Here is a 7848-nt window from a genome sequence, read left to right on the forward strand (position 1 = left end):
CCGAAAGGATGAAAAGCAAAATCGACCTCGGTGGAATTTGAACTCAGAACGTAGCAGCAAACGAAATACCTATTTCTTTACTGCTCACAAGGGGCTAAACGCAGAGAGGACAAACAAGGACAGACAAACGGATTAAGTTGATTACATCAACCCCAGTGCGTAACTGGTACTTATTTAATCGACCCCGGCGGAATTTGAACTCATAGCTTAAAGACAGACGAAATGCCGCTAAGCATTTTGCCCAGCGTGCTAACGACTCTGCCATCTCGTCACCTTTTCTTTTGCAAATATTAAAGTTAGTTTTCCAGTTCAAAGAATACTTCTGTATCCCCATTTTCGTATCCCCAATCTTGCAGTCCCTGAAAAACTGCTTAGGCGCTGCCTGACGTCCTTTTAATGAGCCACAAATAAAACCCACCAAATAACACCAATACCGATGAAGGTATTATTGCTGTTTAGCTTCAGATCATTCTATTGCTAAAGAATTGAAGATGTTCCAGCCATGACTGTCACAAAAAATTGCGATATTATATCAAAGGAAACGTTACCTCTGTTTTAAAACTGCAGGGTTGATTTGAGGTAGTTGTGACTGATAGTTTTAGCACGACAGCTTACCATATTAAGAACCCCTTCTTCGGTGGTTTTCACTTAATACCTTGTGAGGATCACGTACATAGCTTCAGTTGAGATTGAACTTTTGGCTATTAGTTTACGTTCTATATTACCTTTATTCCATAATCATAGAAGAGCAGCTATGATAGAAGTTCTCTGCTAATCGGGGCACTCCGTCGGTTACGACGACTAGGGTTCCAGTTGAGCCGATCAACGGAACAGCCAGCCTGCTCGTGAAATTAACGTGCAAGTGGCTGAGCATTCCACAGACACGTGTACCCTTAACGTAGTTCTCGGGGAGATTCAGCGTGACACAGAGTGTCACAAGGCTGACCCTTTGAAATGCAGATACAACAGAAACAGGAAGAAAGAGTGAGAGGAAGTGGTGGTGAAAGAGTGTAAGGGTTCGCCACCACACCCTGCCGGAGCCTCTTAGAACTTCAGGTGTTTTCGCTCAATAAACACTGACAACGCCCGGTCTGGGAATCGAAACCGCGATCCTACGAACGCGAGTCCGCTGCCCTAACAACTGGGCCATTGCACTTCCATTTCTCTATTGATAACCATTGTAAAGAAGGTAGATAATGTCTATGTCTAGGAACAGATATTTCGAATATTATATGCCTTCATCTCTCTCTCTCTCTCTCTGTCTCTAGCTATGTGTCTGTATGTGTATTTGTATGTGTATGTGTGAGTGAGTGCGCGCACACGCGTACGTTCGTGTGTGCGTAAACACAAATCCACAGAAAAAATGGTACCCGATGCGAATTCGTCAGGTAACTTCATGTACATATATCAATCAGATAAGACATTCAACTAGCAGCGACCCCATTCTCACCTTATATCACCAATTTCGAAGTACTGAATGCGCTACATTGTCTTTTATTCCGTTGCCGTTGCCCACTTCACCAAATGGTTCATTGTTTAGTGAAATATATTCTGAAGTTAAATATTTATCTCGTTTAGTCTGGACGGGGGTACTTGTTTGTTTATCTGTCTATATGTTTGTTTGCTTGTCAGTTTGTCTATTTGTTTGTTTGTTTGTTTGTCTTCATCATGAACTTTCAATGTGTTGGAATACTTTAGCTGTTTGGTAACAAAATTGGTGAGAAAAGCTGATCAGATGGAAGCAAGTTGTGATATAATTGCGAAGATCGTAAGTCGGTGAGAATTGTTTGCATGCTAAAGAGGTTTATTGACACATGAATTTTTTTTTTTGAACTGTCCAAAAGGTTTAACGCCTCGAGTATGATATTTAAAAAGAACAATGTTTTCGGGTACACAGCAATCGGTGGGCCTTGCTTGTTGCCCTCATTTTTTACCATTTCATTTGTCATTCATATCATTATGTGTGTGTCCAGCCCGTAACTTCCTTTCTATTTAATGCCTTTATGACCAATGTGCTGAATGAATAAGAGAATTGTTTGCATGCAAGAAAAAATGTTTAGAGGCAATTCTTCCGAATTTACGTTCTGAGTTCAAATGCCGCTGGGGTTCACTTTGCCTTTCGTTCTTCGAGGGCCTATAAAATGCTCAGTGAAAGAAGAACAGGCACCTTCTGAGCAGTTTTTCGGGGACTGCATAATTAATGGAGAAATTGGGGATGTGGAAAAATTTTTCGGACTGATGATCTAACTTTAAAATTTGGAACAGAGAAGGCGGCGAGCTGGCAGAATCGTTAGCACGCCGGGCGAAATGCGTAGCCGTATTTCGTCTGCCGCTACGTTCTGAGTTCAAATTCCGCCGAGGTCGACTTTGCCTTTCATCTTTTCGGGGTCGATTAAATAAGTATCAGTTACGCACTGGGGTCGATATAATCGACTTAATCCGTTTGTCTGTCCTTGTTTGTCCTCTCTGTGTTTAGCCCCTTGTGGGTAGTAAAGAAATAGGTATTTCGTCTTTCATTACATTCTGAGTTCAAATTTCGCAGTGGTTGCTTTTGCCTTTCATTCTCAGAGGGTCCATGTAATAAGCACGAGTTGAACACTAGTGTCGATGTACCCTTCATCCGAACTTGCTGGCCTTGTGCCAAAATTGAAATCAATATAATTGTGAAGAGCAGAGCAGTTATGATAGAATGCGCGGGGCCTAGTGGTTACGCCAAGATCATGATTTCGATTCCTGGGCTGGGTGGTGCGTTGTATTCTTGACCAAGACACTTCATTTCACGTTGGTCCAGTCCTGTCAGCTGTATATGAGTAATCGTACGACAGACTGACATCTTGTTCAGACAAAAAATTGTGATCTCGGTTACTTGTACGTCACAAAAACCGGATATCCGGCCCTATCCGTCCAGGGACTCGAGACAGGGATATCCAGCAGATGATGATAAACATTTACGTTAGAATAAAAAAATCAAGTTACCTTAATTTATATTTTCTATTTGTAAGAATTCAATGTATTAATCCTTCGTGGGCCGGCGTGGTTGGAATTACACAAATGGCCATTGGCATCTCGAGGGACCCCCATTTATTTAATTTTTCACCTTTCCGCACTGTCCATAAAGTAATATTTGTTTAATCTTGTATATATCTGTGGGTGCATGATACAGAACAAGAAATTTAGCACTTTATAGATATATATTTGTAATTATTAGCGTTTAATGAAGGGGAATTAAAATATAATTTATTGACTGAAAAAAGCCTTTATTGAAAGAAGTCAAGATTTTTTTATAGTTTTATAAAATATATAACACTAAATATAAAATAAAACAAAATTATTTAGTATATCGATTCATACCAGTACAAATACGAAGAAAATTGATTTATTGTTCATCAGAATATCTGAAAAAAGAGCACGAATTGATAATTTTCACAGAAGGTCAGTGGGGTTCAGTTGGACCCCAATGATCATATTTTATGCTGTAACACCCATATGACTGGGCATTTTAAGTTAGAAATTTGTACGTGCATACATAAAGTATTGACAATAAAAGTTTTGAGATATAAAATCATTTAAATAAAGAATGTAAAAGTTGCGTAACTTTCAAAATTTGCTGGGACCCGAAGCGGCGCTGCTGGCCCACGAATGGTTAAACGGTACTAAATTCATTCGTAGTTAATTGTAGTAAATGAGACTATTTCATGAACGCTTTAGAAATAGAATCTGTATTTAATAACAAAATCATTCAAGAAGCAGTGAGTGGATGATCTTGGTTAAGGATCCAAGAACACAGACTGTTGTCCGTCCTATTATTTTTTTTTTAGAAAAATAAGAAAAAAAAACAAAGAAAATAAATAAATATTCAGATTCCTTTATTTGTTTAAGTCATTTGACAGTGTTCATGCTGGAACACCGCTTTTAGTCGAACAGATCAACCCCAGGACTAATTCTTTGTAAGCCTAATACTTATTCTATCGGAAACTTTTGCCGAATCGCTAGGGTACCGGGACGTAAACACACCAACCTCGGTCGTCAAGCGGTAGTGGGGAGACAAACACACACGCACGCACGCATGCACACACACACACACAAATATACATATATATATATATTGATAGATATAGATATATACACACGGCGGTCTTTCAGTTTCCGTCTACCAAATCCACTCACAAGGCTTTGGTCGACTCGAAACTATAGTAGAAGACACTTGCTCAAGGTTCCACGCAGTAGAACGGAACCCGGAACCATATGCTTGGGAAGCAAACTTCTTACCACACAGCCACGCCTGCGCCTTAATAGATCAACAGATAGATAAGAATAGAGTGATGAGAGGAGAGAGAGAAAAATTAGGATAGAGTTATTATAAGTCATTGTTACAGCAGTAGCGTTTGGTAATTCTAGTAGAGGTGGAGAGGTTAAAGATCTGCGCCTGTAAACACGAAAATATATAAAGAAATGTACATGAATAGCCGCGGGTGTGGCTGTGTGGTAAGAAGCTTTTTTCCCAACAACATAGTTCCAAGTTCAGTCCCATCACATGCCACCTTGGGTAAGTGTCTTCTACTATACCCTCAGGCCGATCAAGGATTTGTGAGTAGATTTGGGAGACGGAAACTGAAAGAAACCCGTCGTATATACATACACACACACATATGTGTGTGTGCATCCATCTGTGTCTGTGTTTGTCCAACCCACCGCTTGAAAACCGGTGTTGGCGTGTTTACACCCCCGTAACTTAGCGGTTCGGCAAATGTACCCGATAGAATAAATACCAGGCTTAAAAAAACAGAAACAATGCTGGGGTCGATTTGTTCGACTACAGCACTTCGAGACTGTGCTCCAGCTTGGCCGCAGTCAGATGATTGAAACAAAAGATTAGAAACAGATAAATATGCTTTACGTGCTTTCGAAGTCCCTTACATCGAGTTAGACGTCACCCTTTCCCCGACTCTTGCACTCACCATTAGAAATACAACGAACCTGTCATGGATTCGTTGAGAAGAGAAATAAAGAAGTCCCGCGTATCTAGATCGACACACCCTTTCCTCTTTCTCAGTCTCTTTTCTCTCTCTCTCAGAAATTCGGTGGACTTGACATTGGTCTCTTGAGAACGAGTAATCAACGACGCTGTTGTTCAAATATTGCGATATAAAAATAAATAAATAATAAATATGTCGCCATTATCACAAGACATGCAGACACACAGCCACAAGCAAAACTCGATTCGATATATCATTTAAAAAAAAAAATGCAGGAGTGGCTATATAGGCGCAGGTGTGGCTGAGTGGTAAGTAGCTTGCTTACCAACCACATGGTTCCGGGTTCAGTCCCACTGCGTGGCACCTTGGACAAGTGTCTTCTACTATATCCTCGGGCCGACCAAAGCCTTGTGAGTGGATTTGGTAGACGGAAACTGAAAGAAGCCCGTCGTATATATGTATATATATATATATATATATATGTGTGTGTGTGTTTGTGTGTCTGTGTTTGTCTCCCCAACATCGCTTGACAACCGATGCTGGTGTGTTTACGTCCCCGTAACTTAGCGCTTCGGCAAAAGAGACCGATAGAATAAGTACTAGGCTTACAAAGAATAAGTCCTGGGGGTCGATTTGCTCGACTAAAGGCGATGCTCCAGCATGCCCGCAGTCAAATGACTGAAACAAGTAAAAGAGAGAGTAAGAATATAGAGGAAGGCGAGTGGGCTAGTGTTTAGGATGCTCTACTCACAATCTACCGATCGTGGGTTCGATTTCCAGACCGAGCAGTGCATTATGCACTTGAGCAAAACATTTCATTACAGTTGCACCAGTCTACTTGGCTGTCAATGGGTTACCCTGTGATGGGCTGGCCTTCTGATCAGGGCGCGGGTAATGTTGTCTTGCTCACCTAGCCAGCAAAGCGGTATCATTCGAAGGCTAGAACAGTGTGAAGTGCATTGTGACCGGTGATGTGTAGCAACATCCAACAGACTAGTCGATCATGTGATGTACACCCCCTATATATATATATATATATATATATATATATATATATATATATATATATATATATATATATATATATTATATATATATATATATATATATATATAGGAAGATAAAGGTATCATTGACATTTTGAGGTCAACCAAGACCGCATTTTGAGCTTTTGTAGCGGTTGTTACATAGATATATAAAGTGGGTGTTGAGGAAGTTTTTCAGAAACAGCCATTCCAGGTAAGATTGACGTATGGCATCTCCAGGTGATTTACAGTAAAGATAATTTTTGTAAGTTTATCTACAAATTTTCTATAGAATTTAGAGCCTGGATTAAAAGCTATGACGTTTCTGATACGAATGCGTTCATGTAAAAACTGCGATCGAAGATTGAAAAATTGGTCATAGGTGTATATCCGTATTTCAAGTGTTATTCCTCTTTCTTCAGTACTACATCCACCCTTTTAACTATCCACGAATACATTGCTTGCATAGCCACCAAGTTTAGTGGTGTATCGCTATTGGATAGACCAATTTACACATACAACATATTCGTGGCAACTAGTATGTAGATATTAATTGCTAGCAATGACACTATTTAGATTTTGCAATCATAATATCCAATGAGTATAGCAAAGTTTTATAAGTTAACACTGCACCCTAATTTTGTGTTAGCCGTGCGATGTTTTCATTTTAAAGTTTATCTACTGAACGTTTATAGAATTTGGAGCCCGAGATAATGAGGAGAGGAGGACTGAATGCGAATGGTGGAGAAGAGCGGGGGTGGTTTCTACAGTTTGTAGACTCAGAAGAGAAAAAGGTCATTGCAGCTGCGGTAGAAGCAACCCGAAGAACATAAATATTTGTGAACCAGTAATTGTAGTGAACTAGTAATTGTACCAGTAATTTGCGAGTCAAATTGCCTTCTGTTTTGGTTAGTGAGTAAGGTATGTATGTCTAGCAATGGAACTGGCGTAGAAACGTAAGCAGTACTGGTGCATAGAGAATATATAACAGATCAGGAGTGGAATATTTTTAAGACTTTAAGAGAAAGCTTAATTCTTGTAAGGCTAAGTACCGCCAAATAGTGGCAAATTCGCGGAGTCTGTAGACAATCAAAATGGCTACCGGTATATGTTCTGACATACGATGTAAATTTTGAGGTGCTCTCAACTCAAAATCCACCGATGTGGAATTCATCTTTCATTCTTTGAGGGTCGATAACAAAACCATGGAAATAGCAATGGAGGAGAAAATAGTTTTACAAAAATCTAAGACAGACGGACTGTTTTGCGGTATAAGTTCTATATCTTTGCATACCGAGATCAAATCCCACCGTGGCCTTCTTGGGTAGTACACTTTAATTCGCCATCCAGTTGAGCATCACTCATTTTGAGGTTCCACCATGAGGGCCTTTAGCGGAGTACTCTGTGATGCGAACTTTCGAGCTAGTTCTATGGTTTGAGAATACCTCCCTATGTTTCCCTCAACAGTCAGAGAAGCCCTGTAAAAAGCTGTGGTCTCCCCTTACTTCCTGGCTACAGGAAGTGAGAAAGAGATGAAGGAAAATAGGAAGAACGAAGAGAAAGAAAGACTTAAGAATGGTAAGGCTTTGTTAAAATTCTGAAATAGGGAAAGACTGTGATAATGAAAGAAAGAGAAGGTTGTGAGGGAGGTAGAGAGAGAGAGAGCGGCTGTGACGACGAGGGTTCCAGTCGATCCGATCAACAGAACAGCCAGCTCTTGGAATTAACGTGCATGTGGCTGAGCACTCCACAAATACTCGTACCCTTAACGTAATTCCTCAGGGAGATTCAGCGTTACACAGAATATGACAAGGCTGGCCCTTTGAATTACAGGTACTCTTCAATTT

The sequence above is a fragment of the Octopus sinensis genome, linkage group LG6, assembly GCF_006345805.1.
Source record: "Octopus sinensis linkage group LG6, ASM634580v1, whole genome shotgun sequence".
NCBI classification, from domain to species: Eukaryota; Metazoa; Mollusca; class Cephalopoda; order Octopoda; family Octopodidae; genus Octopus; species Octopus sinensis.